The following is a 27,124-nucleotide window of genomic DNA, read 5'->3' as shown; positions in this document are numbered from 1 at the left end:
TAGCCCCAACAGGACTGGCAAAGATGTATCACAACCTAAGCCCTAACTGTTGGAAATGCAAACAAGCACAAGGTACCTTTTTTCATGTCTGGTGGCTATGCCTGGAAATTAAAAAATACTGATCAAAATACAAAAATGGATAAATGAAAGCACCCACTGTTGAATAGAGTTGAAACCTGAATTGTTTCTCCTGATGATCATTAAGGGTAAATACCCCCCAAAGATTAAATATTTGACTGTACATATTATTACAGCAGCAAGAATTGCACTAGCACAAGCTTGGAATATGTCTACCATACAGTCAGATTGTTTAATAATCCAAACATTTTTTGAATGCGCAGAAATGAATAGACTAATCATAGAACTGAATAACAAGGAAGACTCAGAATATTATGCAACTTGGAACAATTGGTATCAATGGATAGACAGTAGAAATATGAAAGGAAAGAAATTAAATAATGAAATTACTAGGTATGTTTAACTGATACGGAGGTTGGCATTTGAAGAGAGTATTGAAATGTTGAAAATAAGCGATGAAGGATTATGATTTAATGTGAATATGTTTATTAAGAGATATGATTGGTATTATTAAATTTGCCTATACTAAAATGTATGATATATTGATGCCACACTGTTAATGTTTTGTGTATGCGTAAATTGAAATAAAAAAACTTGATTAAAAAAAAGAAATATGAAAGGTATAGGTTAAAAATAAGCTAATTTTTTTCCTCTTTTTTTGTTAAGTTGTTAGGTTAAAAATAAGCTAATTTTTTTTTCTACTTTTTTGTTGTTGTATATGTATATGATTAATGAGAACCTGCTGAAATGGATGAATATTTGGAATGTATGAATATAGCCAAGATGATTTTTACTGTCAGAGAACGATGGTGAATTGTATCAACTCATTTTTTATAGATATATTTGTATTTTAAAAATCTTAATTTCCATGAAAGCTTTTTAAAATTAAAAAAGAAAAAAGAAAAGAAAACAGACATCGGTTTCACTTTAGTTCAGCAGGCAAGGAAGCAAGTTAGTTTCTCTTTCACTTTAGAGCTGAGCACAGAACAGAGATAAACCAGGCTCAGATTCTCTCTTTAAGTTTCAGCCCTCAGTTCAGCTCTCACTGGCTGATCTTGTTGCTAAACTCTATTCTGGTTCATGAATATGCTCTGACATAGCCACATGACCAGATTGTCTTCATCAAAGAAACAAAGATGAGCAACGTGCCCTAGAGTTGGACACAACTAACAGGGAAACCTTTATCTTATGTATATGTGTATGTGCATGTGTATTTCTAGCACAACGATACAATCTTCCACAAGCAAAAAAGTGTGTGCATTGTCGGGCGCCTTGAATCCCAAAAGGATGAATTTATAATATTGGCAAACTTTATAAAAGGACAAAACACATATCAAGTCAGCTTATTAAAACTCCAGCCGCAATGTGAATTTTATTACTGTTTTCTTTTAGGAATGATTTCGATATGTTAGCTGTAAAAATTCTACTTCAATGTTGTGATGGAAAGCTTACTTTTTAACTTTATTATTTTAGTTTATTTTATCATAAGATTTCAAGGCTACCCAACTCCTCTGCAACCCTAAGTGGTTTACAGGTTAAAAACAACATAAAAACACAAAGCTATTATTTTTAATGAAGAAATATCAGCAATTCAGTATGTTGGCTCAGAATTTAAAACTATTTCTTGCAAGTCCTGATTAATACCACAACTTGTGCACCAGGGACTTGAAAATTATCAGCTACATTACAGTCCCTCCTGAAAATGTTTTGTTCTGCTAGATCTAACCAAAATCTTTTGAAAAGCCTGTCCATCCAGATAGGCAAAAAAATGAGAATCCTCTCTAACTGATCCTTAGCCAGCCAGAATTTAAATATATACCGCCCTTGAACATGGTAGCTTAATTAACTCTCTTAGTTTTCATAATTAAGAGCTACTGTGTTAATCCCTTTCAAAAACCCTATTCCAGGGCCTAGAATAGAATTAGTTAAAAATGTTTAGGAGATAGAATTTAATAGTTAATATAGAAGCAATGTTTATTATTATTTGGAACATACACTTTTCATACATGCTATAGCGATCATTGCAGAATAACCTGGCAAAGAAACATTTCTGAATATTTTCCTACTATTCTCTTATTATGTATGTATGTATGATTTTATTTGCTTGTTATGCTATCCATATTCCCTTTGAAGTAACTCTTGGGGGCGGGGTGTCTTATAAAAAGACAAATAGAATAATTAAAAATTTAAAACTACACAGAAAATCAGGACCAAGAGACAGATGGCATGGGGATGAGGGTCTATGACAATTCATCATGGCCAACTTGCTGCAGGAAAAGAATTACATTAAAAATAAAGAAATAGTGGAATAGAATCATTAAAAAAGGATGCAAAAAGAGGGACAGAATGAAATGTGAATGGCAAAAATAAACATAATTTTTAATTTATTTTAAATAATTGTTAACTTGTCCCACAGCAAGTTGTCTTATGGTGAGTTGACCATGGTGAGTTGTCCTGTAGGGAGTTGGCCATGGTGAATTGGCTGTAGCGAGTTGGCCATAACAAGTTGGCCATAACAAGTTGGCCACAGCAAATGGGTTGTGGCAAGATGTCCAATTCCATGGCAGATGAGGGCTTCTTCCCTGTCAATCACATCCAGTGGTAAGTGCCCCCTTCAGACCCCTTCCATTTTGATGAAAGATAACTTACTTTCACATGCTTTCCAAGAGCAAATAATTTCTGAGAAGTTTGTATAAGGGCTGTCTTTATTTAGGAGACAGCTAAAAGGGAAGCCATTTTTTCTTGTCATTCATTCTGTAGCAAGCTTTCCAGCAGCCTATAGAGACTAAAGCCTCCTCCTATGTCAATTATATTTGAATAAATCAAGAGGACTATTTATTGTTGAATAATTTTACTGCCCATGAGAAATTCTTGGGAATATCCAGAGAAGTCATCTAATCAGTTTCTCTATAGATATATTATAACTTTTTTTAAAAAAAAAATGTGCACTGTCTATTAGAAAAGTTATAATGGGGTTGATTTTATGAATAATTATCATATTTAACATTAGGGTATGAATGTAATGTGAATTAGAGCATTCCATGAACATTATTTGCACATTGCTTTAAAGTGACAAAAATAACAAGCTTTTAGAAGTGCAAAAGATATCATTAAATGAGAATTAAATACCTGGTAGAAGAATTATTCCAATGGTTGAAATAACTGTGTGCTCTTGAAACTAATTCTTGGCAGATTTAGTTGGGATTATAATGTTGGGATTATAATGTTATAGATAGAGTTTCTATCTACTGTGTGCTCTTGTGTTGTTATGGTTGAAGCTGAAGTATTCATTGACAGGCAGGACATTGCAATGTATAATTTTATGTACTATACTTAGATCGGACCAAATGCGGCATAGTTCTAGGTTTTCTAGGTCTAGAAGTTCGAGTCTGGTGGCATAAGGTATTCTTCCTCCAGGAGTGAGGAGGGAATGGAGATTTTGTGGTATCCTTCCCCTGCCATGCCCACAAAGCCACGCCTACAAACCCATGGCCATAGAACCGATAGTAAAAAAATTTGAATCCCACCACTTGTGTGGGGGGTCTTCAAGTCCAACTCCCTGCTCAAGCAGGATACCCTATATTTCTTATACTTTTTGTTCTATTCTTCTACAACAGAAATGTTAAACTCGCAGCTCTCAGGCCGGATGTGTCACATACTGACCCCTTGGATGTGAAGTCCCGATACATCATGTGACACTGCCGTGATGCTGTGAGTTTGACACCCCTGTTTTACAACAAACTCATAATCAATTAAGTGGATACTCAGTACTAACCATGTGTGTGTGTGTGTGTGTGTGTCTGTATGCAACAGAGAAAAATTGGTGTCTCATTTCATAAATTGCTTCTTGGATGTCAACCAACTTTGCGCTTAGAGAGAAGTATAGAAGATAAAGTCTTGTCTACAACTACTTGCTACGATAATGGTTACAATGAAATTTTTATACAGTATTTGGAAGCCACTGAACCAGGAAACAGCATTTGTTGAGAAGTACTCTTGCTTACCTTGGGTCCCATTTATTACTTGGAGCAAAAATAAACCATATATCCAGCAAAGAATCAGCATCAGTCAAATAGAAGAGGTTAATATTGGATAAGTAAGACTAGGTTATAAAACTGAAAGAATGCTCTCCTAAAATCAATAATGAATCCAGCTCTGGGATATTTGGTGCTTGTAATCGAGATCGTTGACAATTAAGGTCTACAAGCCCCAGAATTCAATGCCACAATCAGGTTTCACTACCACACTCAGGAGATCTGAAACTCCTTATGCTGCAGATCTTAACTTCAGATATATATTCCATCTTCTCTCTCTCTCTCTCTTTCCTTCTCTCTCTCTCTCCCTCTCGTTTTTTGATATGAGAAATCAGAAAGAGTGCAGAGAAGGAGCAACAAAGATGATTAGAACAGTTGCAGGAATTGGGTAACATGGTTAGTCCTACTACCCTTTCCTTTCTGAGCTGCCCAATTGCATCATATTTGATCCGATTTGTTTTTACTTTCGCCTCATTTTAAATATTCATCTTAGATGAACATCACACTTCAAATAGTTTCTTCGGCAGATCTACATATTTTATGGCTCACAATTCTGAATATTATGACCATTCTAGGTCAATACAAAAAGCCCAAGCAAAGATTTTCTCATTTGTTGAATTTCCTTTTAATAAAATTGGTCAAAGGTCAAAGAAAAATGTCTTTCACAAATTAAGGCAGACTCGATAATTCATGAAGAAATCTATGACCTGATGTTCATTGTTTAACTAAACGTTTTGTACTTGGAATCATTCTTCCATTTTTTTCTTAAGCAATCTGATTATTCCTATAGTGCTGACTAAGTGAAGGTGCCTATCCTTCACTTAGTATATATGTAATGTCTTTTTCATTTCATAAAAGAAGCATTCATTCACTAGAATCCTGGAAGTGATTTTAATTTTTTTTTTAAAGAATGTAACCTAAAGTACCTATACAAAAATAGAAAGTCTGCCAAGAAGCAAAAAAGGACCTTGGGTCAAAATTTACCATAGAGTAAATCCTCTCCTCTCCCTTGCTCAGTCTGCTTTTGTGCAAAGCTATTTTAAAAGCATTGACATTGTAAATTAATGCCCCCAATTTAGAAACTTCAAATTCATTGAGCGATTAACACAACCCTTCACTAAGAATCATTTTCTACTCATGAATACAAAGTGCCCATAGTTTTCTCTTCATCAAGATCAAAAGCACCTGTGTGATTATTTTGAAAAAGTAGAGCCCCTACTGTTAGTATTTATTCATAGTATTAATATTATTTCCATGTGTGCATTGCATTTCAGAAAAAAGCACAACAATTTACAGAAGCAAAATATCTAAAAATATAGAGTGGTGAAAATTTTAACCAGTATTGTGTGGAAAAAAATGACTATTGTACAAATTTGTTTTATAGTATATTGTTATAAGTGGGAATTGGCACATCCCAGTCTTGGGATAAGGATAGGAATAGCCAAAGGCTTTCACTTTCCAATATAAAACTTCAAACAAATACTTCAGACCCACCCATATTTCCCCAGAGATAAAGCATACAAAGAATGCTTCTTTTTTTGCCCTTGCAGATTTAATTCACAAATAAATTAAATAATAATAAATTTGAAGTGGTTTTATTTAGTGGTAAATTTGACTCTGTATGAAAAAACAGAGAACCCAATCTCTCTCCAAGACTTACGCAACTTTTAAGAGACAGACAAAACGATTTTCTAGTATTTGGTACAATCTATCTCCTTGACTTATGGCTAAAATCTGCAGGTTTTGGAAAAGCTTTTTATTCTCAAGAGAAGAGATCTTATTGTTTTACATTACTGCATGTCTGGTAAGTGTAAATGAGCTTGGATCATGATACTAAAAGAGATTCATTGACATTAAAAATAAAGGACAAAGAAGACACAGAATATTACTTAACAGGGAATAGATCAGTGGTGGGATTCAAAAAAAATTTACCACCAGTTTTGTGGGTGTGATTTGGTGGGTGCGCTTTGTGTGCACACATGCACAAAGGATTTGCTACTGACCTTCTGCAATCCTGCACTCTCCCAGTATCTTCAACAGCTGACATGCGGCAATCCACTGTGCCGCACGAAGCAGCTGAGCCTCAAAACCAGGAAATAATAAGAATAGAGTCAAGGTGGGCGGGTGGGCCCAACAGCTGATCATTGGAGTAAACCGGTTCGCTCACAGATGATCCTTGGAGCTACCGTTTTGGCCGAACTGGGCCGAACCAGTAGAATACCACAACTGGAATAGATTTTATGAATGGTTAGAGATAAGAGGTAGAAAGTAGGCGAAGAAAGACTGTTGTTGTGTATGAATTAAATATAAAGAGGGTTTATAATTATAAATGCATTGATATAATTAATAGAACTATAAACAAACTAATATAAAGAGAACTCTAGTCAAAATGTTACACTACTGTTATTGTTATTAATATATATGTCAATATCTTTGTTCGTTTTCTTTTTCTTTTTGTAAGTGATATGCCCTGACAATACACTGTATTCAAAATGTTTATGAATAAATATAAAAAAAAAAACTTAAAAAAAGTAAAAGAAATTCATTTACAGCCACCAATAGTCATGATGAAGACAATGTTGATGATGTATCATTAAGTCAGTGCCTGGTCATTTTGCCTTGTGTGTTGACTTGTTTGATGAGCCATTCATTTGTTTTTTGTATCACCAGTCAAACCAGACAGCAAAATATGCACTCAGGAGATTAGAAAGCTTGTCTACAGATTCTGCTGTTATTAAAGTGACAGGCAAGTGACAGCTATAGTCTAATAAGAGATTTTATGTTGTTGTGATGTTTATAGTCATCAGTAATCCACATGTTCAGCATTGAAGCTGCTCAATGCTTCAGCATTATCTAGCTGGGGAAGAATCTGAGTAGATCCCAGAAATTGGGATATTTAAATAAAACCAAAGGCCTGTGGAGGGTGGAAAAAGAGGGAAAGGAGTCAAGAAAAAACAGAGGGAGAAGAAAAGAAGAAGGACCAAGAGGAAGGAGAGCAAAAAGGGAGCAAACGGCAGATTAAGGGGTGGGGAATGAGTTGCTATAATGGGCTGAAATAATAATCTTGAATAACAGCTGCAACCAAGGCAAGTAAAATAAATGAATCCAGATCAGACCTGTAATCTGAAAAAGCACCTGAGACAAAGACCCTCCAAAGGAGGGAAGAGGGAACTGGATTCAGATTTGCAAGATTCTGTAACCTTATAATAAAAAATAATATTATCATGGATGACTTTGTATTTCTAATCTAGTCTACCTAATCTAGTCTACCTATAAAGGCTCCCAGTTGTTTTCAGTCTTCTGATCTCTTTTGTTTTCTTGAAATTGCCTGCAGCTTTTTACACCAAGGGGATGTAATCAATCTACCAGCTCTTGAAAAATCATGCAAACAGGACATTAGGGCACATAAGGAACAGCTGGGCTAGAGCAAAGGACCACATATTCTGTTGAGTGTTACTGGAAGCTCATGCAATAAGAAAGTGCTTCTTGAGTACTCAACTTATTGAAATTGATTGCATTACTGTAACATATATTGTATTACTGCTCTTATTAAATTCTTATTCATCCCAACTATTGTCCTGGACTCTTTTCCCTTTTTTTGCCAGTCACTAGTGTTAAAATTTTGTCCAATTTTTTTGGGGGTATCATAGATGTTAATTGACTCATGCAAATCCCTTTTATTTCTTGCCAGTTATTGTTAAAATGTTGTCCAAAATATCTTTTGGGCACCATAGATGTAATTGACTCATGCAATATCCTTGTAGCATGGATACATATCAATCATCAGTCCATAAATTCACCAGGAGGTCAACTCAAGGCAAAGTTTCTCAGTAACATGCTGTGTTCCTCTAAAACAGGGTTGTCAAACTCGTGTACTCAAGGCAGCATCATATTACGCATCAGGACTTTTTTCCCCTCACTAAACCAGTCATGGGCATGGGTAGCACGTGATGCATTCGGCCCTGCTCTAAAACATTTCTTCAACATCCCAGTTTAGTCTTCCTCCCTGGAGTCTTCTGGTGGTCAGACATCCAAGGACTAACCAGTTCTGGTCCTTATTACTTTAACCAGTCATGTTCTGCTGGGTTGCTATAAATTGGACCATAATCTCAAATATCAGTCATTGCCACATTGCTGGGGAAGCATTTTGCCATCCTGACATTTCTGGAGGCCACCAGATTGGGGAGGCCTGTCCTAGACTATATGAGGAACATTGTGATTTAGTATTGTTTCTAAGTGGGAAGAGTAGGATGGATTAAATCGTGCTGCAGTGTGTGTGATGGATAACATTTTCAAGGATTCCCAACAGAAAAAAAGGTTAACTTTTTTTGTCTTTATAAAAGTTTTACAAAGCAAATGTCTAATTTTGGTCTTAACTTTCTTTTTTGCTTGGCAATTAAAGAAACATGCAAGAGAGAATTCACATGTGTGAACTCCCCCACCTAAAGTCCAAACAGGTACATTTAATGCATTATTCCATGTTTTTTTCTCTCACCTTCTATTATACCATAAAGCTTTCCAAGTTTTTACTTGACAGTTCCATTCTTCTAAAACAAATAATCTAATCTGTATGCACCCATACTTGTATATACTCCATCATTAGATTCTGAATGATTCACAATAATTTAAAATCAATGCAGTTCTCCCACCCCAAACACCTGTATCTTAAAACTTCCAGAAACTAGAGCAAATCCACCCCACAGAGCAGCAATATAAGTTTGTTAGATAGTAAAACAACTAATAAATTTTGTTTCCATATGTTTAGTGGAAAATAGCATTTTTTTTCAACAAAGCAAAGTGGGGAAAATGAAAGGGAGGAGGTATTTCCTAGGAGCAGGTCAGCCACTGAAGGGCAGAGATAGTATTCAACAAGTTCTGACCAGTTCTGGAGAACTGATGGTGGAAATTTTGAGTAGTTCAGAGAACCGGTAGCAGAAATTTTGAGTAGTTCAGAATACCACCTTTGACTGGCCCCTCCCCCATCTATTCTCTGCCTCCTAAGTCCCAGCTGATCAGCTGGGTCTTCTTTTGTTGCCCTGCACAGGAGAACGGAGCTGGAAAGCAGGTTAGTGGGATTGGGAGGGAATGGAGATTTTACAGTATCCTTCCCCTGCTATGCCCACCAAGCCACACCCTCCAAGCTACACCACACCCATCAAGCCATGCCCATAGAACTGGTAGTAAAAAAATTTGAATCCCACCACTGCTGAGAAGGTCTGACCAGGGCATAGCAGGGGAAGGATACTCAGATGGAGAGAGAACCCAAATTTTCTATCATAGGGTGAGCAGATTCAAAGGAAGCTATGAATGATTCAGACCGAAGATCAGCTGAACTTTCCAGTGTCGTCTGAAGTTTTCAAGTTACAATAGTCTTTTTTCATGGTAGAAAGACAGAACAAATCTAGTTTTGAGTCAAAATAAGAAACAAACTCTCCTTTACTTCTTTAAAAACTTCAGACAATCTAAATGGTTCATAGCACAAATCCACCAAACCAAAGTCAAAGGAAAAGGTTGAAAAGGTATTATCCCAAAAGGTCACATTAGCTGAATGAAGTGCCTTTTTTTCTTTTTTGACAACCTGGCAACAATTTTGGGAATATATTCACTTTAGTAGAAGCATTGTGTGCCCTCTGCACTGTAAACAAAGACATTAGTAATTTCCTTAAAAGGTCAGACTCAAATGTATTATTTAAAACTAGGCATTTTCCTGGGTGAATTTATGAATATAGTATGCTTCTAAGACTAACAGTTTTTCTAAAATACACATACACACATACACACACACACACACACACATCACAATAAAACAATATTATTCCTGCTTTAGTCTACCCACTATCTTCCTGCAACATTTCAATCCTTTTTTTTATTTAATAATAACTCTGAGTAATTAAAAAAAAAATAAGAAGGAATTTTTAAACTCTGATCTTTAAAAGAGAAACCATCTCCAAGTAAGGAAATGAAAACAAAGAAAGAAAGAAATAAAACTCTGGGAAATACCATTAGTTGTAGCAACATGTTTAATGTGTCATTCAAAAGTGTGCAACATGTTGCCTCTGAAAGAATTCCTAATTTATTTCTTAAATTTTGACAAAATCTTCTCATTTCAAGATAGATAAAGAGAGAAAGAGAAATGAGATCCTTGAAAATGTTTCATTCACAATGTAATACAAATAATGCAATGATGCTTTACTCCATATTTTTTTTCTGGAAGAACCTATTACTGGCTCAGGAATACAAACATTGGAGGTTCATACATTTTATTCCAAATACGAGAAATTTATCATATAGTAGAACATCTATGTCAGAGTTAAGTAGCTCTTTCCTCAGGACAACCAGTTTACTAGACCAATCCAGTCATATACAGCCCAGGTTTTGGGAATATGATCTCTGACCATATAAGAATAGAACAGAACAGAACAAACAAAGTTGGAAGGGACCTCACACATGTAAATGACTCAGACCTCAGTTTTAGTCACCACTATATCAAAAAATATTGAGGTTCTGGAAAGAGTGCAGAGAAGAGAAATAAAGATGATTAGGGGACTGGAGACTAAAACATATAAAGAACAGTAACGGGAACTGGGCATGGCTAGTCTAGTGAAGAGAAGGACCAGAGGAGGCATGATAGCAGTGTTCTAATATTTGAGGGGCTGCCACAGAGAAGAGAGGTCCAACCTATTTTTGAAAGTACCTGAAGGCAAGACAAGTAGCAATGGTTGGAAACTAACCAAGGAGAGAACCTAGAACTAAGAGAAATTTCTTGACGGTAAGAATAATAAACCAGTGGAAGGGCTTTCTCCAGAAGTTGTAGAAACTCCATCACTGGATGCTTTTAAAAACAGACCGGGCAGCTATTTATGTGAAATAGTGTAGGGTCTCCTGCTTGAGCAGGGGATTGGACTAGAAGACCTCCAAGGTCCCTTCCATCTCTGTTATTCTGTTCTATTATTCCTCTGCATATTGTTCATATGCCTTCTGTTTTTGACTAACTGTAATGAAGGAACATAACAAAAAGAAAAACAAAGAGACTACAGCATTAAAACATAGTAAAAATTATCTAATAGAGTCTTAATAAACAGTATTGTGATTTGTAATGTTTATCAGTATGCTCACACATCCTAAAGTTATGTTATTGGCAAAGTGCACAGATAAGGAGGAATTAGCTGGAAAAATGAAAAACAATTCAAATAATTCCCGGTGCCAAACAAATAAAGCATAATATGTTGAACATTATGGCTTTCTTCATGCAACACATTTAGGCAATGGCTGTGTCCCCACAGTATACTAAATCAAAAAATATCCAGTCATAATTCATCTACATCAAGTGTCAAACTCAAGGCCAGGGGGTGGTGCTTAGATCTGGCTCACGGGGCTGCCCTGGAAATAGCGAAGGACTGGCCTTTGGTGCTTCTGCCAGCATTGTCATTGGCAGAAGGTTGCAGGAGGCCATCACAGCCAAAAATGGAGCTTGCGAGGGCCGTGGGCCAGAGGTGGTATTCAGCAGGTTCTGACCAGTTCTGGAGAACCAGTAGTGGAAATTTTGAGTAGTTCAGAGAACCGACAAATACCACCTCTGACTGGAGATTTTACAGTATCTTTCCCCTGTCACATCCACCAAGCCATGCCCACAGAACCAATAGTAAAACAAATTTGAATCCCACCACTGCCATGGGCAGCACTCCCAAGCTCTGTTTTCATGGGCAGGGGGTTGCAGGAGGACATCATAGCTGAAAATGGAGCTTGGGAGCCCATTTTCATTTGCAGAGCACCCGAGACAAGTGACATCGAGCTGGCCCCCCAAGGTCAAACACAACCCTGATGTGGCCCTCAATGAAATCGAGTTTGACACCCCTGGTCTACATAATTCATTATGTTATATATTCGTCAAATACCTGAAGGCTGTATTTACAGAAAATAAATCTGCAACATGCCTTCTATAATCCTATATAACAGCAGCCTTTACTGGCATATTCTAGTAGTTGTATATTCATATAATGTTTCATGAATAAGAACAACTGGACAGTGGAAACAAACGCATAAGCTTCCTTTTACCTAAATGTGGACAGCAATTTGGAAGAGATATTTTCATGTGGACTCCTGCAGTAAGCCCAAGTTGGATCTGAAGACCTGAAGATCCAACTCTATGATCTCATTCTGGAGCAGACATGCATTGATGGATCCGGAGCTTGACCTTTTCAAATAGTCTACATTTCTTTATCTCATATAGCAGCTTGGTGTAGCAGTAGCTTTTTGCTGTACTTTCCTTGGTGCTCTGTAGGATCTTGAACTAAAATATCTAGGCTAGGGTCCTTTATGTGATAAATATCTATTCCCTTCCTCCCCAAATAGGGAGTTATCCTGTGATACTTCACTGTTCCTTCATGTTACAAGACTTTGCAACCTTTTGCAAAAATGTATATTACAATATTACCTTAAAACCATTTCCTGCTAGCGTTTAGCCCACAGCCAAAGCTGAATTTTCAGATGTAGACTCTCAAGAAAACTCCAATTCTAATTTAACCAGCAATCCACAGTTTTGGTATCAAGAGCATCTTCTACAAATACCAAAGTTTACAAAATGTGCCGGTCTGAAGGAACATGCATCTAAGTTTTGAAGAAGTGAAAGTGAGAATTGTATGGTTTTACTTATCTAGCTTTCTATGCCCGTTTGACACATCTAAAAACCACCGTCAGCTACCAGAGCAAAAGACAGGCAAAATATTAATTAGACTTTGTGCAATAATTATTTGTAATTGTTAAATGACTTCTAAGATTCTTGTGGATTCAAATGCCTTTTTTTCCCACACTACAGGAATAAAGTTTGAAATTAAATCCTTTGAAATTAAATGGACAGTGGCTTTTAAACTATAAATTCAACTCTAACCCCTCGACTGCTTTCAAAGCCTCAAAGCTATGATCTTTCCACCATCAGCAAAAAAAACAGAACATGGTACTGTTTATCCAATACTGTTATCTGAGGAGCATATTTATTTTCCAGAAGAAACAAACAACTTAATGAAATGACAGTCCATTCAGTTTAATTATAATATGTTATAAAAAATGAAGTCTTGAAGTAATGTGCATGGAAGGGTATACTTTTCCATTAGTTTCAATTGAATGCTTCTGAGACAGCATACGTCTTTCTTCAGCAGAAGAACAGATTTTGCTGTTCCACGCACTGTCATTTCTACCCATAATTATACAGCATCTTAAATGGAGACTGTTAATAAGGCCACTTCCTCCACAATGATTTCCAGGGAAAAAGAAGAAGAGAAGGACAAAAAGCAAATTTAGGATATTCTGGGCAGAGTTTCTGGGAGGGTCTGCAGAAACAGTGTTTTATTGCTACTGTTGCCATAGGAAACTCCATCAGTAGCTAATCATCCTCATTAAAACCCAGAAGAAATGTAAATGCAATAAATGAACAATGCGATACATGTTTTATTAACAAAAAAGTGCAATAATAAAGCAAGGGAAGGAAAGGAATAATGGTACTCCTCTTTCCTGAGGAAAAAAAAAAAGTAGGGCAAATTTTATTGACAATCCTATTCAACTGGCACAAGAATTCTGCAACCTTTCTACTATTATAAGAGTTTGATGAATTATAATAGCCCACTCCAATTTTATCGTTCATAGTACACATTATCTCACCCATGCTTCTTTCAAATTAATGGCTCTCATGAAGACCTTGGAGATGATATTCAAATGCCGTGATTTGTCTGTACCTAAAAAGATCAGAATTATTGGGCACTCTACAAAAGCAAGAGTTGAAGTTTAAAGAAGCAGGACAGGAAGAGCATTGATGCTTTCAAATTTTTGAGGAACAAATGACCAGGCTCAAATTATCCAACTTTAGGTCCATTATGCAAAGACCCAATTCTCTGGAAAAGTCTCTAACGTTGGGAAACATGGAAGAAAAGAGAAAAAAAAGATAACTAATAACAAAGTGGATGGACTCAGTTACAAAGACAATGACTGAACCATGGGGAAACATGAAAGAACAGACTAGAAATAGATTGTCATCAATGGTGGGATTCAAATGTTTTTATTACCGGTTCTGTGGGTGTGGTTTGGTGGGCGTGGCTTGGTGGGCATGGCAGGGGAAGGATACTGCAAAATCCCATTCCTTCCCCACCCCACTAACCTGTTTTTCAGCTCTTGTGAAGGGCAACAAAAAAAAGACCCAGCCAATCAGCTGGGACTCAGGAGGCAGAGAATAGATGGGGGTGGGGCCAGTCAGAGGCAAGATGTCTTCGATATCTAAGGAAGCATGAGTACTGTTCTTTTGGTAGCTGAGAGCTAATCAAGAGTCTCCACAGGAGTGATTGTGGGTGGGACAAAGGGCTAAAAACATCAAGATGACAGCTACAGCCATGCAATCAAATCTCCATGTGTCAGGGACAAAGAAAAAAAAATCAGGACCATACATTAAGTTCCAGTTAAGATTTTTTGTTCAAGCCCATACGCAAGAATCTAGTCAATTAATTGTCCATAATAAAATGGTGATAGACATGAGTCAACAGAATTCAAGGTGGTTGGATTCAGATCAAAAGCCTTGGTGGCACAGTGGTTAGAGTGCAGTACTTCAGGCTACTTTTGTTGACTGCCGGTTGCTTGCAATTTGGCAATTCAAATCTCACCAGGCTCCAAGTTGACTCAGCCTTCCATCCTTCTGAGGTGGGTAAAATAAGGATCCAGATTGTTGGGGGCAATATGCTGACTCTGCAAACATCTTAGAGAGGGTTGTAAAGCACTGTAAAGTGGTATATAAATCTAAGTGCTACTGCTATAGCTTCTTAGAAGGTCCTAGTGCATTTTATTTGCTTTATTTTCTGCCTTCCACTAGATGGGGAAAATCTTGAACCGTATGAACTCATTTAATTCATATATAACTTTATCAGACGTGCTTATTTGTGAAAATGCAACACACTCAGATTTAGAGTGAAAGGTAGCACAGTAATCCTATGCTTATCAGGAACAAGGTGAAGCAAAGTTAATCAAGGATTTGAAAAGAACCTTGACATCTTTAATCAAAGGGTACTATTGAACCTGGAATTAATAGCCATTATTCCCGGAACAATTCATGTTGACATTTAAATAAACAAATTATTTCTGACATTGTTCCCTGTCAAGATTTTTTTTTCATCACAATCATATTTTAATTTCATGCACCTCTAATTTTGCTATTGTTAATTTTACTCCTTTAATTCTAATTTCCACCTATGTTCCACTTTTCTCTATGAAAATGCCCCAGAGTTTAGAGATACATCCATGTTTAATGAATATTTTATATTTGCACAGGTTTTCTCTCTCTATGGAGAAGAAAATAATCCCATCCCATCCATTTCACTGGCCTTTGGATATAATTTAAACTTAGATTGCATTTGGTACATTTGTTTTTTAAGAACCAGTTCACAGATTCAAGAGAAGTGAATAGTTTTTTTCCCCCCATATTTTCAGGCTACAGGTGAGAATTATATAGATTAAATTATAGATCATAATTAACACTTCAAATAAATACATATTTCTAAATTTGTTCAGAAGCAAATTGCATGAAGTGTATTGGGACTTGATTCCAAATTTGGGTGAAATTTGCTGAAATGTGTATTTTGCACTCTCCATCCATTTTTCTTTAACCAATAGTCAGTAGGGAAGAAACCATATAAATTATGGATGACATTAATGGGATTCTGTCCTCTGTGTGGTCTAAATATGAATCCTTTAGTCCCAAAGACCTTTTTAGTTAGATTCAGACTGGGATATGGAACAGAGATGGTATGGTCATGTTCTTGGATGATTTGTAGTGGGAGCAGGGTGGTACAGTGAATCCATTCTTGCTCTTGTTCACCTCTCAATGGCTTTCAATACCATCAATCATGCTATCCTTCTGGACTGCTTCCAGGAGATAGGAGTGGTGGTTGTGCAGTCTTTTTTTCCCAATTGATGTTGATGGGGAGGAGAGATCCATCCCACAGCTCTACTTTGTGGGGGTGCCACAGGGTTCTGCACTCCCTCCCCTCCTGTTTAACATCTACATGAAGCCTCTGGTGAGGTGATTTGATGGTTTAGACTGAGTTATCACCAGTATGCTGATGATAACCAGCATTACATCTCCACCTTAAGCTAACTGAGTAATACCTTGGACATCTTGTCCCAGTGCTCTGGGGATCTGGATGGGTTGCAACAGGCTTCTGTTCTTTACATGAAGTTCTCTTGAAGAGCCTTTGGAAGCTACAACAGCTGCAGAATATACAGTAGCTCTAGCTTTGCTTCCTTGGCATCCAAGAGAACATGGCAGCTCAGCATTTTAAGATGTTGAGCTTATCAGCTGGAACTACTGCTGGAAGACAGCCCAGGTTTGAGACTGTGCACTTCACAATGGGGTGAGTTCCCATCCTCGCTCCAGCTCCTGCCCCCCTAGCAGTTTAAAAGCATGTAAATGCAAGTAGATAAATAGGTACCCCTTTGGTGGGAAGATAACAGAGTTCCAAGTACCTTTGGCATATAGTCATATTGGCCACATGACCAGGGAAGATGTCTTCAGACAACACTGGCTTCCTCAGCCAAGAAACAGAGATGAACACTGCACCCTAGAGTCAGACACAACTGGAGAGGAAGCTTTACCTTTGCTTGGCATCTAAAATTAATCAACTTGAGATAACTGTTCCTGAAAATCTGCCTGAGGATCATCAGCCCAAGATCAGCCAGGGATCAAATCCCCAAAAGTAAGCATTATATTAGAGAAAAAGCATAAGTGAAGCCAGGAATAAAAATCTGGTGAAAAAACAATGTATATGAGCCATGCAAAAATACAAAGATCTGCAGAAACAGACTAACCACTGGAATCCAATTTTGTTTTGTTTTAGGTAGATCAGCTTGAATCCAACTAGAAAAAGTAGAAACTGGATTTGGTTACCAAGACAACCTTTCTAGCATAGTGACAACCACACAAAACTGGGAAGGCTTCTCATAGCTGAAAAGTATAGTCCACATGTTGGAATTCTTCCCATGTTTCTGTCATTTCGTGCCAAATACAAAGTGTATTTTGTTCAGTTCCACATAATCCAGGGGCAGCTACTTGCTTCAGAGAGTGCATTTAACAAGGGTCTTCACAAAAGAGCTTTCTCTTGACCTTCTAAAGAAGTGGGTCAGCACAGGTGGTAGGTCAAAGCAAACCTTGTTTCAAAGGGTGACCTGGACTTTCTGCTATTTGACTCGCTTTAACAAATACTGTTTCTCATAAGAGCTTTGTCTACATACTTCAGGTGTGGGAGGTAGAGAAACATTTGAGGGCTCATAAAAACTTCCCCAATTTTTTTTTAAAAAACTGATCTTTCAGTTTGTACTAGAAGAGGAAAAATAGTACTACGAACTGCATATGCACACTATTTTAGCCCTTTCACAAGGCACTATATAGCCTCAAATCCTGTCACTTGATGACCCAGACATATACACAGACCTGGTATGATTATGACTTTTTTTTATTCACTGTATATGGCTTAAAAGCCACTGTGAGTGGCTAAAATATTTTAAAACAGCAAAGAGATACAAATATTTTACTTTATTTGTCATATTTAATAATAACCAACACACCCCAAATAATATAAAAAAAGCACAGTCCACAGTCAAAATTCACATTGCATGATAACAAGATGGATCACCCAATACTCAAAGCTGAATACTCAAAGGAAGAATCAGACTTTTGGAGCAGACTGAGGTGCACCTATGGTATAATTATCCTAACTGCTGCATTCTGGACTAGCTGATGTTTCCAAATGATCTTTTATAGCCGCCCTATGTAGAATATGTTACACTAACCAACATGATATAGCTATCCTTAGTAAGGTGGGTAACATGAAATGGCTGAGCAAATGCAAATGTAGTTTTCAAATACACAGCTATTTGAAGTTACAACTGCCAAAACATCTTAGGGAGATATTTACATGAGAAAGATTTGAACAGCTTGATGCAATGGTCAAGTACGGGAGATTCCATTCTATACCCTACAATGGACATCTATGCATTTGCAGAGCAGCAGAGGTAGAAGATCTAGCTCACATCCTATATGATTGTTGCCTGTACAAAAGGGTGAGAGACAGGTAGCTTGGTCTATATACTAAATAAATGACCCAATGGGATCCCCATATCAAAACCATTTACCTTATGTGTGGCCAGAATCTGAAAATAACTTTTAACACAGCACAGTACTTAAGCAAAGTGGTTTGGTTGAGATCGGGACTGATTGGAGTAGATTGTAGAGGTGACACCAAAATATAATTTTATCATATTTTATCTATATCTTACATTATTGTATTTTATTCTGTTTTCATCTTAGATTGTATTTTATTCCAATTTCATTTTAAATTGTATTTTATCCAATTCCATTTTAAATTGGTTTTATCAAATTTCAGTAAGAATTTGTTTCTGGAACTCTGCATTTTGATATGGCCCAAGGGCTAATCAATCAATGAATGAATAAATAAACCAACATTAATGTTCAACAAGCGACCACCTAACTTTAACTCTAACCCTAACTCTAACCTTAACCTCTCAATCCATAGACAACTGAGTTAAAATAAATTTGTGCAAGCTTAAAAGTCAGTCACGACTAGTGGGGTAAATCTTTTGGGACACCTTTGCCTACCTCCTAGTCACCAGTGCCACCCATTCCTTGATCAGGAACCTTAGGTTTAAATACTTTTCTAGTTCTGCATCACTTCTGAGAGGCCAATGAGGCCTCCTCAGAAATAACGATGGAAAATGGCGCAGTGGTCAGAGTGCAGTACTGCAGGCTACTGCTGCTGACTGCCAACTGCCTGCAATTTGGCAGTTCAAATCTTACCAGGCTCAAGGTTGACTCAGCCTTTCATGCTTCCGAGGTCGGTAAAATTGTTGGGGACAAACATGCTGACTCTGTAAACTGCTTAGAGAGGGCTGTAAAGTACTGTGAAGTGGTATATAAGTCTAAGTACTATTGCTATTTCCAGAAACAAGTGATTCTAAAAACCAGTGTTGACCTTTGTCACTTGGACTGAGATAAGCCTAAACCTGTTCTTCCTCATCTAGACGCTCACAACTCCTGAGCACAGAGATAGATTAGTTCTGGGAAAAAGTGTGGGTATTAGGGGGAAAAGTCATTATATATAAACAGAAATTTTATGATAACATTAGACAATGTTAGCATTTGAAACCTGTTTCACAGATATTCAAGAAAAGACCACTGAACAAAATGGACTTTGTGGGGTTCTATCCAATAAGACTTGTGGGATAATAGGGGGTAAGAACATCCCTGGAAAAACCTCTCTCCACTGGAGCTGGTCCCTGGTGCCCAAAAAGTTGGAGGCCATTGATCTTAAAGATAAAATATTTGCAAGAAAAAATATGTTGAGGATATATGTATGGAGGGAAGGATGGGTAATCATACCTGTTGAAAGATATACAACATTTGTAATGATTTGCTGAAATAGAAACCCTTCAGGAGAAAAGACACTCAAAGGCATGAGTTGAGGTGAAATGAAATAAGGCCACTGCTTCTTGTTTTTGGAAACAGACTATGAAAAAGACCAAGTGCTGATTATATCTTCCACCAACTTCTCTTTTCCAAGCAGTGGAGAAGGAACTATTTTCCAGGTTCATAATCAACTGAACTTAGATGGGGGTAATTCCTGAACTAAGATGCCACCACATAGCAGCAGGGGTGGGCTTCAAAATTTTTAGCAAGGGGTTTTCTGCCCAGGGACTGGGTGGGCATGGCCATGGTGGGCATAGCCTAGTTGGCCTCCTGCACCATGACATGGGGGGTTGCCCTCCCCAGGTTCCTGATGCTTTCCTTGAGCCTCCAGGAGGGCAAAAATGGCCTCCTGGGCTGCAGAAGCTCTCTAAAAGTCGGAAATGGGCCCATTTCTGGCCTTTCCAAACTTCCAGGAGGCCCATTTTTCACCCTCCCCGAGCCTCTGCACACACCCTGCACTTACCTGCATCCAAAATGGGCTGTGTGGGGAATCCTTGGAGAGGTGGGGGGAAGGAGCCAGCCAGGAGTGGGATTTGAGGTTTCTTTGAACTGCACAGAATCTTAGGTAGGGCATCTCCTGCACCCCTGCAAACCCCAGCAGCCCACCTCTGCATAGCAATATATTAAAATTTTGGGACCATCTTCTACCACATAGTGGTATACTCAAATTTTGGGATCATCTTCCAGAAGAAGCTCAAGGTATTATATTCTAATAGATTGTGAGCAAAATTTAATTAATGCCCTTACTTAACTCAAAAAGGAGAGGGGATTGAAGAAACATTTTTCTCCTTACCTTATCAAGAAGTATTTCTTTTCAATCAGAGAAACAGTTAATTCAGAAATCCTGGAGACTGCAGAGTATAAATCAAGGACTGACTTACCACAATCTAACCTTGTTATAACATAAGTTGTGTAGAAAAGGAAATGGGAAGATCTAAAGGAAATAGAAAGAGTAACTGACTGTTTATCAAAACTGGCTGGAAGCTGCGTAATCCATTTTTCATGTTTGGCAATGGTCCGTTAGCAATCTGTGTTAAAAAATAAAAGGAATGAAACACACAAAAAAGTATGTATGTTGGATTTGTCTGGTCATTTCTAAAGAAATCAAAGCCTCCTGACAAAGTATCTTTATTTGCCATTGCTGAATTTGAACCAGTTAATTTAATTTAATTTAGTCCAAGCAAATTAGGATTTAAATATGGTTCCTTATATGGAGTTCCAACTTAGTTGTAGATTTTGATTTAGTTAAAGGCAGGGGTGGGTTTCTACCGGTTCTGTCCACCTCTGCAGAACTGGTAGCTCTGAAGAGCAGCTATGTTTTTCCCACCCGGGCTGTTACCTGATCTTTATTTCCTGATTTTTCAACTTCAGCTGCCGAACGAGGCACAGCTGCAGTTAAAAAAGCAGGAAAAGAGGGCTGTTTCAAAGGCTGCTTTGAAGCAGCATGCAGCATGCTGATGACAATTTACATGCACATGCTTGCAGCGTGCAGGGAAGCTCGTAAATGATCGAACCGGTAGTTAACCCTGTTGTATCCCACCCCTGGTTAAAAGACTGACTTGTGTGTAAAGGAAAGAGATGTCAGGTGTAAGAAGTCAGGAGCTATGGTTGTTCAAATGAGTACAAGTTTACTCTATGATATTTCTGTACAAGAATCTGAACCCCTAATGGAAAAGGCAAATTGGCAGGAGACCAGAGTCAATAGAATTCAAGGAGGAACTGGCTTACATCACTCGTGGACACAAAGAGACTTCAAACTGATGATGTACTTGACCCCTCCTTCAGGCTCAGTCTGGCCATCTCCTACAAGAATTTCATAAAAGAGCTGAAAAAGAGCAGGCTGATACTAGTTGCAACTTGCTCTGATAATGTCTGAATAGGGCAAACACTGGGACATTGTGAGAGTAGTAAGCATGTCAAGGTATTTTCTAAAATGTTAGTGCTGTGCAATCCAAAAAAAATATTGTTACATTTTGCCTTTTTTGAAGAACAAATCAAATCAATGTGAAGTTTTCTGCTTAGAAAAAAGATGGTAAGAGAATTCTGAAGAAAACAAAAATTATTCAGAAAGATTCGGCAAAAAAAGGAAGGAAGGAAGGAAGGAAGGAAGGAAGGAAGGAAGGAAGGAAGGAAGGAAGGAAGGAAGGAAGGAGGGAGAGAGAGAAAGAAAGAAAGACAGAAAGAAAGAAAGAAAGAAAGAAAGAAAGAAAGAAAGAAAGAAAGAAAGAAAGAAAGAAAGAAAGAAAGAAAGAAAGAAAGAAAGAAAGGTGAAGCAAGCTGTTCTGGAGATTTCATGCCAATCTCAAATCAACAGCTGCATCTACTACCATGTGATAGCTTTCTCCATCTGTAGTGTTGAGAAATCCATTCTTTTAAACTGAGATTGGAAGGAAACTTCAACCAATTTGGTCTAGTGGTTAAAGCACCAGGCTAAAAGCCAACAAACTGTGAATTCTAGGTCTGCCTAGCCATAAAAGCCAGTTCGGTGACCTTGGGCCAGTTCCTATCTCTCAACCTAGCCTGCCTCACAGGGTTGTTGTTGTGGGGAAAATAGGAGGAGGAAAAATTGTTGGATGTGTTCACTGCCTTGAGTTATTTGTAAAAATAATACAAGTGCAATACAAACAAATAAACAAACAAACAAATGAAAATAGTATTGGATATTTATAACTGAGCTTTAAAAAGAAGTTTGAAAAGAAAAAGGACATTTTTGTTGCTCTTCTTCGGACACAAGAATATGTGAATCCTGATCATTCATAATATTTACTGATGAACTTTGGTAGATTATTAATGCTCATTAATAATTATTGTTATGATGCTTTATTTATGAACTGTTTTTTTTTTCTCATGTTCTTTTTATAATGAAAAGAAAAAGGGTGGTTCTAAAAATAGAGATTCCCCATTCTTATAAATGGGAATAATAAAAGGATCTCCATAAGCAAATATAATTGAGATACAAATAAATGCAAATAGGAAGAACTCAGAAATAAACTATGACCTGCACACAACCTTAATTATAATTCTTCTTTAGTATTTGGTGCAGAAGATTTGCTGCTCATTTTCCAATATGTTTCCCAGTGTTACAATGTTACAATGTAAATTACACCAATTAGATGGAAGACTGACAGACTAAGTTTCTGCTTATTGTTTTATAATTCTGTTGTGTTAATTTAAAGTACATGGACATTTGAAACTCTTTTCAACCTTCACTGCCAAATTATATACCAAGAAAATTTACTTAATAATTTATAGTCAGAGTCAGAGTTCTTTAAATTAGGAAATTTTGGTTTAGCTTGCTTAGTTATTACTTATATATTTAGACTTAATCACACCGATTCAGAATCAAACTAACAAATATAAAATAACATACCAGTGATAGAAGCATCTAATTAAGATAATGTTGGCAATAACAGCACTTCATATTAAAAGCTGAAAAAATAATTTCGATTTTCCATTAAATTCATAAAGAAGCTTCTTAGATGAGAAGTGAAATGTTTTCTTTTCTTTAAAACAACAACAACAACAACAACGTGCAGTTGCCTCCTGAAAAGCACCTTTGGAACAACCATGACCTGCAGAGAATCTCTACAGATTTTCTGCCTTCCTTCTTCAGCAAACCTCTTGTTACTCATCTCATATTTCAGAATCACCAGTAATTCAGTAAAAGGAAAATGTTCCTTAATCCTATCCAATAATCTTAAATTCTGCAGTACTTGGATTCAAAATAGGAATCAGTGCTGGGCACGGTCATCTGGCTTGTCATAAAAAAACCTGTCCCTCTTTCCTAAATTAGAACGTTTGAACTAAACGGATCAGCAATCTCTTTCTATTACAGAGACATTTTCTCATATTTAAAGATAAACAGCACACAGAAATGTTACGGCTGTATCCTTTGCTCAGCAAGCTAGCCTTTCTAATAAACATGACAAAGTGTTATCCAATAAGCTAGCATATTGTTATTAAGGGCTCCTTGTTACTGGGGATGAAAATACTTTTTTTCTTGTATTCTCTTTCTTTGGTATTTCTTTGTGTATTTGTTTATTTAGAAAATGCATATGGCTGTCCTTCTTAAACCACCAAGTCTAGGTAGCTAAACAAATGATACATAAAAAATAATTTTAATAAAAACCAACATACAGAAAAGGAATTAGAAATAATCATAGTACTGTAATCCAAGTGCCCAAAACTCCCTCACAATACCAAACATACACTTTGGGTTCCAAACCAACAGTCTTTGCCTTAATATGTGAAGACATTTGTGGCCTTCCAGAGAGTCAATAGGTTGGGTCATCCAGATCCCTCTGGGAAGACTGTTCCAGAGGGCAGGGGCCATCACAGAGAAGACACAATCCCTAGGTCCCCCAAGATCACATGGTTGGTGATAAGGAACTTAAACCATTCCTACTATACCACATCTGGTAAGGAAAGAGTGAGTCAACCTTGAGCCTGATGTTAGATTTTGAATTGCCAATTTTCAGTCAGCCAGCAGTCAGCAGAAGTAGCCTGCAGTACTGCACTCTAACCACTGCACCACCATGGCTCATAGTGAAGAAGTAAACTAATTGGCAACACCTCTTCTGCACCTGATATATCTTGTAAGGCCTCCTCAAATTCGCCTCCTCAACTTGCTTTTAGAAGTTGTGGGAGGCCCTTAACAAGGATTGGACAATCATTTGTGTAAAATGTATTTTAGTATTTTTAGTATTTATTCGATTTGTCAATCACTTACAAGATACAGGTATAAGAATAAATATAGTTTTGAATACATGAGATAGATACTTATAAGAAAAATAAAAAACATTAGGACAGGGATGGTAGGCACGATTAGTGTGCTTATGCACGCCACGAACAGACCTCTTAGGAAAGGGGTGAGGTCAATAGTAGACAGTCTAAGGTTAAAGTATTTGGGGTTTGGGGAAGAAACCACAGAGTCGGGTAGAGTATTCCAAACATTGACCACTCTGTTGCTGAAGTCGTATTTTCTGCAGTCAAGTTTGGTGTGGTTAACCTTGAGTTTGTATCTATTGTGTGCTCTTGCATTGTTATGATTAAAGCTGAAGTATTCATTTGCAGGTAGGACCTTGCAATGTATGATTTTATATACTATATTTAGATCGGACCAGAGGCAGTATAGTTCTAGGTTTTCTAGGTCTAGAGTTTCAAGTCTGGTGGCTTGTATAGGATCTCCTGCTTACACAGGGCACTGGACTAGAATACCTCTAGGGTTCCTCCCAAATCTGTTATTCTGCTAGAGGACCATAGTATTTTGGAATGATTCTTTAACATGAAAGAATCCCTTAAAAAGATAATGGGATTTCCTTGTTTGAGAAGTCCTCTCCACCCAGCCCCAATTAATTCCTTGAAATATGCTCCTTGAAGTTATCTGCTTACAAATGGCCAAATCATGTTGAATGGTATTGTTTCCGTTTTGCTCCTAATTTTCAATTTGCATAATGTTCACAGCAAGGAATATAGATTTAAAAGATTTTCTGCCATATGGGTGTGACAAGCTCCATTGATTTGTCTTTTTAATTTCCTTAGTGCCCATATAACGAAGCTAGAATTTATTGGTGTTTATGAGCTAACCATTTTAGTGTCTCCCCATCTGGGTAAACTATGTTTGCATTTGTGATATGTGCTATAGATGATATTCTATTTATGGCTAATCAGTGTACTTGTTCAATGAATTCTGTTGCCAGGAGTGAAAGAAATGCAGTAATATTCCCAACACTGGATCTCTCTATTTATGATTCTGACTTTTGTATAATTTTAACTACTTGTCACCAAGCATTTATATATTTCCTATGCTCATATCTTGTTTTGTATTTGAATCCTGGAAGTAGCACTGTCCTGTACAGATATTCAAGATAGCCCAACAGTTAGTACAATCTCATCTAGTCTCACTTGGATTCAAAGACAAATAATTGCTATAAACATTTAATGCCTTCACAGCTTCTATTCCATTCCATTCTTGATCTCAGCTACATACTCAGCTCACAGCTCTGAAGTTGAAGATGAACTGATCAGTAATTCAATTTGAAGCATGATACTACAGTTTGTACCCTATTGCGACCATGATTCAAAGGCATACCTCTGTATTGACTTTCTATAGATTTCAATCAATTCTATCCTGGATTTCTGTTCAAGGATAGGTTGGGTATGGTTTTCATAAAGCTCAGTAATTAGGAACTCTTGTTCTGTGTATGCATTTTTTTACTCTTTTTTTAACTCTTCTTTTCTACTGTGCTATCATCTTGGCAGCCTCCCTGGCTTTTTTTTTTTTCACACATTCCATCCCAAGAGAAGCTATCATGATGGTCATGTTCCCTTCTGCACTTTTCACACCAGAAATGTAGACAACCAGTCAAGTTTCAGACTGAGGAGAGATGTGAAACTGAAAACAGCCTCGGAGTAGCTGCCTCCACTTCAAGCAATACAGTTTTTTTAAAAATCGCTTACAGAATATTGGGGAGAAAAAAATGCCTTGAGCATCCTAAGAATAAAGTAGAAAAACAGAAGCCTGTTTGGCCCTGGGACAAAACCTTTGAAAAGGTTTAAGGTAGAATTTGGCACAACATTAGTATTCTTATTCCAAGAGAAGGTCAGCTGCAAGTCTTTGAGAAAAGAGCAGAACAGGTCGCAAAGGCTACCTTTAGTGTGGATATTCCTGCCCAGTGAGAACTGTGTAAATTCTATATATACTTTTTCAGAAAAGTTGGTTGTGCCCCATCACTTAGGAAAGTTATCAGCTTTTCCAAAGAAGGGTCTACAAGCTGTTGCTTCTACAACCAGCTTTGGAGATAAGCTTCTCATTAACTCTGGAGTAGCAGAAGACAGTTATAATGTGCAAAGTCACACCAGACATTACAGTCATTCTGCCTTTGCATCTGTTAGTAACTTGATTTGTTATTTTTTTTTTATTTGCCTATTCTTGACTGATCTGAGGAATATTCTGTTCTGGGGATGTGTAGAATCAATTATTCAAACCTTTATTAAGGTCCTAGATCAACATAAAGCGTAGTACATCAAACAAAAGTCCTTCTAATTGCTTCCCATTTTTATTTTAATCCTCCAAATATTTTCTTTGCAGAACTAAATGTAGTTCTGAAGGATGGGAGGGAGGAAAAAAACTGTTAGTGATGGCATTTAATTCTGCTATAGTTTGAGCAACAACTAATATAATGAGGATTTCATAACTGATCCAGGAAACAGGCATTCCCAAAAGCCGCCTATTTGTGGCACCGTTTGAAAGACCCGGATACATCAAATGCAAGATGAGCAATGCCACCTTATTAAACCAACCTGAGAAGGAAACAAGACATAAGCCTCCTGAGCCGTGTTAATTGTCTTAGGGTTGGAATCAGTAAGAGCCTGACAGGCAAATCAGATGGCAGAATCAGTACATTCAGGTCTCCAAGGCTCAGCTGCTACGACACTTTCATATTTCAGATGACAGGAAATATGCAGGAACATGCCAATCCGGAGCCCCTCAATTATA

The 27,124-nt window shown here is 37.3% G+C and overlaps 1 protein-coding gene across 20 annotated transcripts in view; it reads right to left on the bottom strand.

The window, feature by feature from the left end:
* Positions 1–27,124, bottom strand: part of NAALADL2 (N-acetylated alpha-linked acidic dipeptidase like 2) — a 608,345-nt gene that overhangs the window by 464,263 nt on the left and 116,958 nt on the right. For 4 of the 20 annotated variants that reach the window (XM_087933475.1, XM_087933474.1, XM_087933478.1 and 1 more), the window contains one exon: positions 13,767–13,840. The exons of the other annotated variants lie outside the window; for them this stretch is intronic. The gene's annotated coding sequence lies outside the window, so the exon portion shown is untranslated. The remainder of the gene's footprint in view (positions 1–13,766; positions 13,841–27,124) is intronic. 20 annotated transcript variants of the gene reach the window in all.

Source organism: Pseudonaja textilis, chromosome 4 (assembly GCF_049901715.1).
Source record: "Pseudonaja textilis isolate UNSWEBS1 chromosome 4, rPseTex1.2, whole genome shotgun sequence".
Taxonomy (NCBI): Eukaryota; Metazoa; Chordata; class Lepidosauria; order Squamata; family Elapidae; genus Pseudonaja; species Pseudonaja textilis.
The sequence above is the reverse complement of the archived record's forward strand: the minus strand, read 5'-3'. Positions and strand labels throughout refer to the sequence as shown.